This window comes from Solanum verrucosum, unplaced genomic scaffold (assembly GCF_900185275.1).
Source record: "Solanum verrucosum unplaced genomic scaffold, falcon-dt-bn FXZP01000300.1, whole genome shotgun sequence".
NCBI classification, from domain to species: domain Eukaryota; kingdom Viridiplantae; phylum Streptophyta; class Magnoliopsida; order Solanales; family Solanaceae; genus Solanum; species Solanum verrucosum.
In genome coordinates, this window is record NW_026019920.1 from 206,644 (window position 1) to 216,499 (window position 9,856).

The following is a 9,856-nucleotide window of genomic DNA, read 5'->3' on the forward strand; positions in this document are numbered from 1 at the left end:
TACCATCCCCCACTTAGGAGAAAACCCAACTAAGGCAAACATGAAAAAACAACAACATAGAAAACTCATCAAGATATTCATGACCATAAGGAACTAAAACTTACCGGCGCCTTTATTCGGATTAGCTTCTTTGTCCTTGCTAGCTTGGAGAGCATAGAAACGACCATAATTTGGAGGGATAGGAACCGTTTCATCTTAGAAGCTTGCTTGGCTTCCCTTCCTCTAGTCGTAAGAGTAGGACAACCTTTCACCTTGTGATCATTCTTCCCACAACCATAACACCCATTAGTACCGGCTAGGCACTTCCCATAGTGCCTCTTGCCACAAGTGATGCAAGTAGGTTTAGAAAATTGAGATCCACCATTTTTTTCTTGGTTAACCTTAGGAGCACTTGAAGAATCTTGGTCTTGACTCCTCTTCTTGAACCTAGATTGACCTTGCTCATCCGATCTATCCCTCTTCACACCCCTATTCATCCTCTTAAGTTTGGACTCCTCAATGGATTGAGCATACACTATGAGCCTAGAAATGTTCATGTCATTATGGAGCATTGCCGTATGACACTCTTCCTTGACTAGGTCGGATACACCGGTCACAAACCTACTCATCTCATCCCTAGGATTTGACACCAAAGATGGAGCATACTTAGACAATTGGGTAAACCTCAAGGAGTACTCTTGCACACTCGCATTACCTTGCCTAAGGTTGATAAACTCCTCAACCTTACACTCTCTCTTCTCACGGGGAAAATACCTACCCAGGAAAGCTTCCTTAAACTCCTCCCATTCTATAGGATTCGCTTCCACCGGCCTATTAGTCTTCCATTGAGTGAACCAAATTTGGGCAACATCTTTCAATTGATAGGAGGCAAGCTCCGCCTTTTCTTTTGAAGTCACCCCCATAGCACTCACTACCTTATACACTTCATCCAAAAATTCTTGGGGATCCTCTCCCACCTTAGAACCTAGAAACACCGGAGGATTCATCCTCACAAAGTCTCTCAACTTAGAAGCCATAGTACCCTCATTAGCATTCACCCTAGACCCCATATCTCTAGTCGCTTGAGCCGCCATGGCTCGGGACAAGACTAAGAAAGCCGACCTAATCTCTTCATTGGTCATATCCAGGGGAACCACCGGAACCTCATTCTCTTGCTCACCTATAGGAACTTGATTGCATTGCACACCTTGACTATTTTGCACAACTTGGGGGGGAAGTCCCTCATCACCTAACTCCCCATCCGCTCTCCTTTGGTTAGCCCTCGTATTCATATCCTATAAACACAAGAGAAGGATTAAAAAAAAGGACACTTATAAACCAAACTCTAAGGCACGACTTCAAGGATAATGAAAGAAGTGTAACTTCTACCGTCCTATAGCCTCTCGCTCATAGATGTGTCGCGACTCACACCGATGAACAAGACTCTACTAGACGTGGCTTGTGAGACTTTGATCCTAAAAACCATTTCCAAAATCTTATGCGCTGATACCATGTTTGTCACGACCCGGGAGCACCCCCAAGTCGTAACAAGGCGTATTCGACCCCGAAAGGGTGTTATACAAGCCACATAGTCATTCATTGCATTCAATAATGATAATAGTGCGGAATAAAAAACCTATTTACATCCAAACATTCAAGCTTCATTAAAACAACTTTAAAAACACACAGCGGAAGTCTAAGTCTCACATGGCCATCTTAGACACAATCACAAAACATAAGTAGGGACACGGCCCTTTACAATCAAAAGAAGTCTATTAAGTCTATTACAAGAACCGTATCATAAAATTAGAAAATTAGAATAGAAAAGTCTTGTCCTCGACATATGAGGACATACCAGAAGATCTTGGAAGAACTTCAAGTTCCAAGCTTACTATAGAACCCGCACACTTTCCGGAACCTACACTAGTAGAAAATAGAGAAATATGGAATTAGCACAATTAAGTACTAAGTATGATGACCATGCAAAACATGCTTTAAAAGGGACATTTTGGCTAGAAACCATGCATTATGCCACTTTTTGAAGTATCATGAACAGTTGCATAAAAGACATACAAGACAAGCATAAACATCAAGTAAGTCATAATATCACCTTTAAACAATATCAACATGAAAACCTTTACCTTGGACCTTCACCTCAAGCAACCCTTATGCTATACCTCGTGCAATGTATGGATGGCGTCCCATACCACCATCCACACTAAGGCACCATATTTAGGTCACTTAAAGTAACTTATCATTCCTTTCTTTCACCTTTGCACAATATTCATACATAAGAGGTATATTATTAATTAAGACATGACAAGGGAAAATAACTCATAATATAACCCAAGTATAGCATGCATCTCATATTAAGTATTTGAGAGCCAACATTCTTTAATAACCTTATTTAGGCCACAATTGTGTTACATACATTAGGATTTAGAGAAACTCACTATGACCCTCTCCAAGCCTACTCGTGCAATGTATAGGTAGCATCCCATACTACTACCTACACTTTGTAGAGCCTATCAAGAAACCATAATGAAATCTCACATGATGGGAAGTAAGGATTTAACCGACATAGACCATGAGAGCTTGTCATGGAATCCGGTGTCATAAGTCCCCACACCGTAAAGAGGTGGTCTACTTTCCTAAGGAAGACCGGTATATATAGCTTAATAGATCCACTAGCTACCTATGCGGGCACATAGTTTATGGGATAAGGTAGACGATCATTGAAACTCATGCCTAACCATTTGGGGAGTTTCCATCTAACGAAATCCACTCGGTGCTTAGCCTACATTCCCATAGAATAGTCCGCTACCTTGACATTATCACATATGAGAGGTGCCATTGGCCTACCAACTCCAAATTACAGTCATTAACACGTGAAAGGGTGCTTTAAGCCTACCGTTTCAAGGTTCATTTAGGAAAGCTCATTAACTCCTCTTGAAAGGATGCCATGGGCCTACCGGTTCAAGTTTCATCATTAACCTTCATGGAAAGGTGCCATAGGCCTACCGACTCCAAGGTTCATTACTATCATTAATGGAAGGGTGCGATAAGCCTACCGATTCCAAGGTTCATTATTATCATAAGTGGAAGGGTGCTACTAGCCGATCGATCCAAGGATTCAACAACCAACAATATAATCATTTAAACAAGAAAATGATGCACAAGATCTACCAATTTGAGATATGCAATACATTGGAGAATCCTTCATATTCTATCATCAACAATCATGAGTGTCAAATTGAGAAAAAACCTTTTAATAATAACACATTTATGTTCATAACATGATCACATTAGCTCCAGTGAATGTCCATTCATAAAATGTCATGTAACACTTAAATTTCTCATACTATGCCTTCAAGGCCATGGTCACAATGTACAAAATAAGTAAACACCTCCACCTTTCAAGTGGATAATCATCAAGAACAATTCTACTAATAATATGAGATTAAGTCAACTTACCATCCTCCAAAGCCATAATCACCATTACTCAATTCCCAACAATTCTATCACCACAAGGTGATTCACCCATAACTTGCCCATAAGGCCACAATCCTCAATTCATCCATATACCAACAATTCATCATAAATAGGTATAGAAAATCATATAAATCAACAATACAATCCAATCTAAACACAATTTCATCAACATTAAATCATAGGCATTAAACCCACTTCATAAGCAAATTCTAGGCTTTTAATGAAAACATGGGTTCTTGAAGAAGTTTCCTATAAAATCATCTTAAAATCATAAATAGAACTTCAATTCACCAATATAATGACTTTGAAAACATTTTACCCATGAACCCATACCTAGAATAGAAAATAGAAGTTTTGTTCTTTGAAGACTTTTAAAACCTTTTTGAATGGACTCCTTGAAGGAAAGATAGTCAAGGATCAAGGGTCACCATACCTTTGTTAAGATTCCCCAAGGAATTTGATGAAGAAACCACCTTCAATCCAAGCCCTAGCTCCAAGTTCTTGACCTTCTTCAATGGAGGATTGTAGAGAGAGAAATATTTGAGAGGAGGTGAGTTTCTTTTTAATTCTAATTGGAGTGACTTAAATGGAAGAATTTTGGTCTAGAAGGGTTTTATAATTGCTAGGAAAGGCATATAATAATAGGGACTGAACTAAGGAAAAGAATTAAGGACCCACAAGGTTAAACTTAAAAGTTTTCACTAAACCCGTCTAAGCTCGTCCTTTTTGACAGTGCTTCACTATTTTGGCCATAACTTTTTACTCCGAGATCGGAAAAGGGCAAACTCAACTGCGTTGGAAAGAGGACTCAGATACCTTTAATTGGATAGGTAATGGTCCACCTAATTCATTTTGAGCTAAAAGATATCATCATTTGAAGTTGACCCTAAAAGTTGTAACTTTAAAATTATGCCCCTTGCCCGTCTGTTCCAGTAGGATTACTCAAAGGCTTGTCAACTGGGCAGTCCACTAGGCGACCATAGGGGCATAAGGGCGACTCGCCAACCCCTTAGGCGATCTAGCAGCCCCATCACCAAACAGTCCTTCCAAGGACAAGGCTTCTTTCACCCTAACTCGCTAGCCTAGGCCCTTGCTTGCACCCTAGGATGCTACCTAGCTCCATTTAAGTTCTAAAACAACATAAAAATTAACCTAAGCTCCCACTAACCCAAACGTCAAGGCTCAAGTTCATTCTATCTTTTTCCAAGTCGTTACATTAACATGATGTAGTCTAAATTTATTTATTTTTGTTAACAATTTTTCTTGTGATGTAGATATGTGCTTCTCAATATCTTTTTCCAAAATTTAGAGAATTGTCATGATTTTTTTATGATTAAGACAAAAGAATGAATTTATTTATCAATTCTACTTATGTGATTTAGATTGTCAAGAAGTTTGCTTCAGAATAGTTATTACTATATAAATATTGCCCTTTTGTTTTACTTATTTACTACTCCCTCCGTTTCGAAAAGAATAACCTCCTTTCCTTTTTAGTCTGTCTAAAAAAAATGACTTCTTTCTTTTTTGGTAACATTTTAATTTCAGCTTTCCACGTGACATGTTTAAGGCCACAAGATTAAAGGGAAAATTTGTACATTTGACATAACTTTAATTTAGTACCACATGATTCAAAAGTCCTCTTTATTTTCTTAAACTCCGTGTCAAGTCAAACTAGACCATTCTTTGTGAAACAGAGGGTGTATATTTTAATATTTCAGTATTTTTGACGAAAAAATGTTCATATGACTTGTAATAACGTCAGTTGAAGTTTGTATTAGTTTAATTTTAATTATTTATTTAATAGATAATATTTGTGAGATAAATATTTTCACAAATGCAAATATAATAAAGTCAATTATATTTGTTTATCAAATCTCTCTCCCTTATACAAACACAATTTATACATTGTATTTTGTATAATTTTTGTTTGTATAAAGCGAGAAAGAAAGAAAGACAAAAGAGAACTGGGCAGGAGAAAATTTGTATTTGTATAATTATAAGTGTATAGGACGAATAGATATATATTTAAATTTGACTATACGGTTTTGTCCCGCTTTATACAAACATCAACACAATTCATACATTTGTGTTTGTATAAAGTGAGAGAGGCGAGGGAGAGTGGTGAGTGAGATTCATGGGAGAGAGGCGAATGACAAAGTGTTTGCCACATATCAAAATTAATTGAAACTGTGGTTATAACATTTATTTTGAATTAATAGTTAGCTATTTTATACAATTTTCCCATTATGAATTGGATCGTGTTTGCAATTTATTTACATACTTGAACAAATAGACATTTGCAAGGTGCAAATTCTACAATTGAAGCGTCTATAGGATTTCTCATAATCTAGATATGCTAATTTAGGAGAAGAGGGTGAGGGTGTCCAGTAGGCTCCTTCTCTGGCTTTCCCTTTAAGGGACGTGCTTCCTTAGTTGCGACAATTTCCTCCCTCTCGTGTTGTCTCCTCACCAAGCACTCTTCTTGCCATTTCATCCTTTTCTCATATCTAATTTGGCCTGAAGTCTTTCTTTAGCTATGTTTGGAAGGATATAAAGGTACTAACTAATTTTAGGGGTGTACATATAGATGGTTCTTTGGTTCGGTTTTTTCATTTACCAAATCAAACCAGCTATGTCGGTTTTATAGCTTCATAAAGAAAATCAAATCAATAAAAGTGTTGGTTTTTCGAGCAAGGGGTGTCAATTCACTCCCTTTGAATATGATTCATAACTTTATGTATCTTTTAGAAAGTTATTTTTCGTTTACCTATATACATATTCTATCTAATTTTACAAGTATTAATATGTTTTGGTACAATTTTATTTGTAGAATTTAGATTCCCAAAGCTTGAGGATTTGCTGGAGATTGGAAAATACAACTATTATGCACGCATTCCAACACTCCTTCAAAGCAGTACAAAGATAGTCCAGCAATAACATTCATGTTGTACCTGGAGATTATTTCTTCAAATATGGCATTTATGGTAGTTGCATCAATAGCCAGAAGCTATATGTAAATGTAGCAGCTCCAATTAAAGATGATGTTGAGGAAAAGATTTGAGATAACTAGCAAATTGCATATTTCAAAGTTAGACAATAATAACTTGTTAATGAGTTCAGAATGATTGTGATCTTATTATATGTATGCACACATTTTCTTTCTTTTGTTTTTGTACACATATAGCTTGAGTCGAAGACAATAGGTTCAGTTGAACTCATAGAACCTGTGGGAGCTATACACCATTTACTTGTTTAAGATGGCTGAAGAATGTTCATGAAGACACTCTCTTGATATTTTGTTTCCAATGTGAATTCTGATATGTATTACATGAAATCTATTTTACCTGTGAACTTTGTTGTTTTGTTTTCAAAGTGAATTATAATATGTATTACCAGAAATCTATTTTCTGAAAAAACTAAAAACCTCATTGGCTATTACTTTCACAAGACAGGAAGTTCACATAATATGTCAGAAGGTGGTGTTTAAACAGAAAAGTGATCCTTTTAGTCCATATATACCATGTAATCGAAATAATCTTTACGGTATGAAAAAGTGATATATTAAGGGCGGCGGCGGGAGGAAAAAGGCCACTTTTTCTACACATTTCGATTACGAGGTATATAGAAATGAGTAAAATAGTCTAACCCCACACATTAAGGACCATTTTGATCATTTAATTGATAAAAAAATCTTCAAAATACCAACTGCAATATTGATATTAACAACCTATCTTGTTTTGAGCAACTAATATCAATATTAACAGCTTCTCCTCCACAAAATCAGAACATCTAATCAGTGAACAGGTCATGTAGATAAAAAATACCTTCATATATAGCCGTACATTCCGCTATGAGCAGTTGGTGCTTTCCCAACATGAAAAATGGAACTAATATCATGGTCTTCGTCCATGGGCTCTGTGACTAATGCTCCTTTTTCACCTCTTCCTTACCTATAGGAAAATCTTCTCTTATGTCCTTCACCCCCTGCCCGGAAACAAAGAATGTAGACAAAGATAGAAGGGAAAATAAGTGAACATTTAAGAACTACCTTTGCCAAATGATTATTTAGCTATTTAGATGACGAAATTCACTTATAACCAATTTCAACACGGTCTTTTCTTGCGATGCTATTACTTTTTTGTCAGGTGATGGAGGTCAAAAAAACATTTAGTTCTCCTCACTCAAATGTAAAGCCTTCTAGGAAAGTAGTTGGAGATGGAAGTCAATCAATAACTAACACTTGAGCATTGCCATAGAAGGTTTAAAAAGATTGAGCTGCTAAATCTTCAAAAGATCAAGTCAGTTTCCATTTGTACAACAAGAAACACGAGTGTTAAAGCATCAATCTTGAACACTTGTATTATTCTAGTTCTTCACCGGACAGTTTGAATGTTATTGAATGTTAGAATTTGAAATCTTTAGATATATCATATCACCCCATGTGGACATGTACTCTCGAGCACCTTATTTCTAGATCTCAATTCCAAAATGTCTTAATAATTAAGGACGATTCGGGTGGCACAAGGAAGATTGATGCTCCAAATTTGGTGTTGCTAGAATATACGGGATCTCTGATTCTTGAACTGAAAAATTGCAGGAGAGTTAAGACAACTGAAGCACTCAAAAATAGATTTGCTTTGCCACAATTTGGATTCGGCATGGCTTTGTAACTTGAACAAATTTCTATCAAACTCGGCTTCTAGGTCTCAAGTTTTCATTCATTTTGACAAAGAAATTAAGTTTAGCGGGCACACACAGTTGTTATACCCAAGGCCAAGTTGATATTTTAAATATAGAGCCTCATCCGAGGAGACTAAACCTGCAATCAACAAGTGGAGTGGTTACAGTTTCATGAATCGTTTGATGTATATAAAGAATTTGACTTAGTCTACTTCTCATGAAACCAAGCCTAGCCATTGACAATTAAAAGAAGTAAAAGCCTACAAATATGATCAAAGGAACTCAGAAGTTGGAATTAATATTTTGTTTTAATTTGATCGGAAAATACTGTAGAACTAAGAAGTTGGAATTAATATTTTGTATTATATTGGTGATGTAGTTAAGACCAAATACAACTATGACATGTATGAAGATGTACTCTATCCACCTAGAAATATAATAATATATGAGATATTCAGAAGCACACCAACGTGGTCATTGATAAGTAAGAAATTTTGGAATTCAAATTTAGTAAAAATGTAATAAGTCGTGCAATCAATTACAAGAAATGATATAAAATCAATTCATATTATAAATGTCATCCTCAAGAACTATACTGGAAACTAACCTGTGTTCTTGTTCTGTCCAAGAAGCCCCTTCTCGCCGTTCTACATGTGCTTTTGAATTCTGGTTTTGCATTTCAGGATAATTAGGTAATGGCATATATCCAGACTCGATGGCATTGATATCTTCAACTAAGATATTATAGTGATCCTTAATATGGTCAGCCTATTTCCCAGGAAGTGCTTTTGCCATTTCCTCCAATAGATTGTTGTTAGGTTGCAAGAGTATTCTCAAAGATTTTATCCTCCTCCTTAGTCCAGAAGGAGTTATTGCAGGTTCGATCAGTGTTCATTTTCTTTTAGATCTGCAATGAAAGCTCAAACATGAAAAAGGTAAGGTCTTCAAGAGGATTCAGAAAATAGAGGAGTGTCAATAAATGACCAAAAACTATCATAAATATCGGGAATCTAAAATAAGATTTTTTGTAACCTTTGACACTTAATAATAAAAAACAATTGCAACAAGACACATTCTTTTAAATTAGTTATGGATACTAAAAAAAGTAATGCATGACTAGTAAAAGAAACAAACATAAAGATACATGTGGTATACTACCACAGAAGTCCCCAACATATTATGAGAGCATTTGCATTCTTTACCTTATCTATCGGACTGATGGCTTCATAATAAGAAAGAAAAGTACAAATAAAAAAACTATATGTCTCAAGATAAGAAACAATTATATCATTGAGTATATACTTTTGTTTTTGTTAGTGACGCAAAAAAAATAAATATAAGGCCTTGTACCACATAATGGGAAAGAAATCCTATCAATCCAACATTTGTTATCAAAAGAAAAGGAAAAACCCAAAATTTCCTTGTAACACAGTCTAACGACTTAAAACTAGAGACTGTGTTAATACAAAATATATCCTCCAAAAGAAATAAAAAAGAAAGCTATAACAAATCTTTTTTTCCTTTTTGAGAAAGACGCAAAGGTCCACACATTAACTTCCAACAACGGAAACCATGTTAAAGAAGAGTCCCTTGAAAATGTTGACACAATTTTTCTCTCATCAGATAGAAAAAGATGAATCTCATGATATTCAAGTAGGTCAGTATCAAGTGTAATCCCACAAATGAGTCTTGAGAAGGTAGAGTG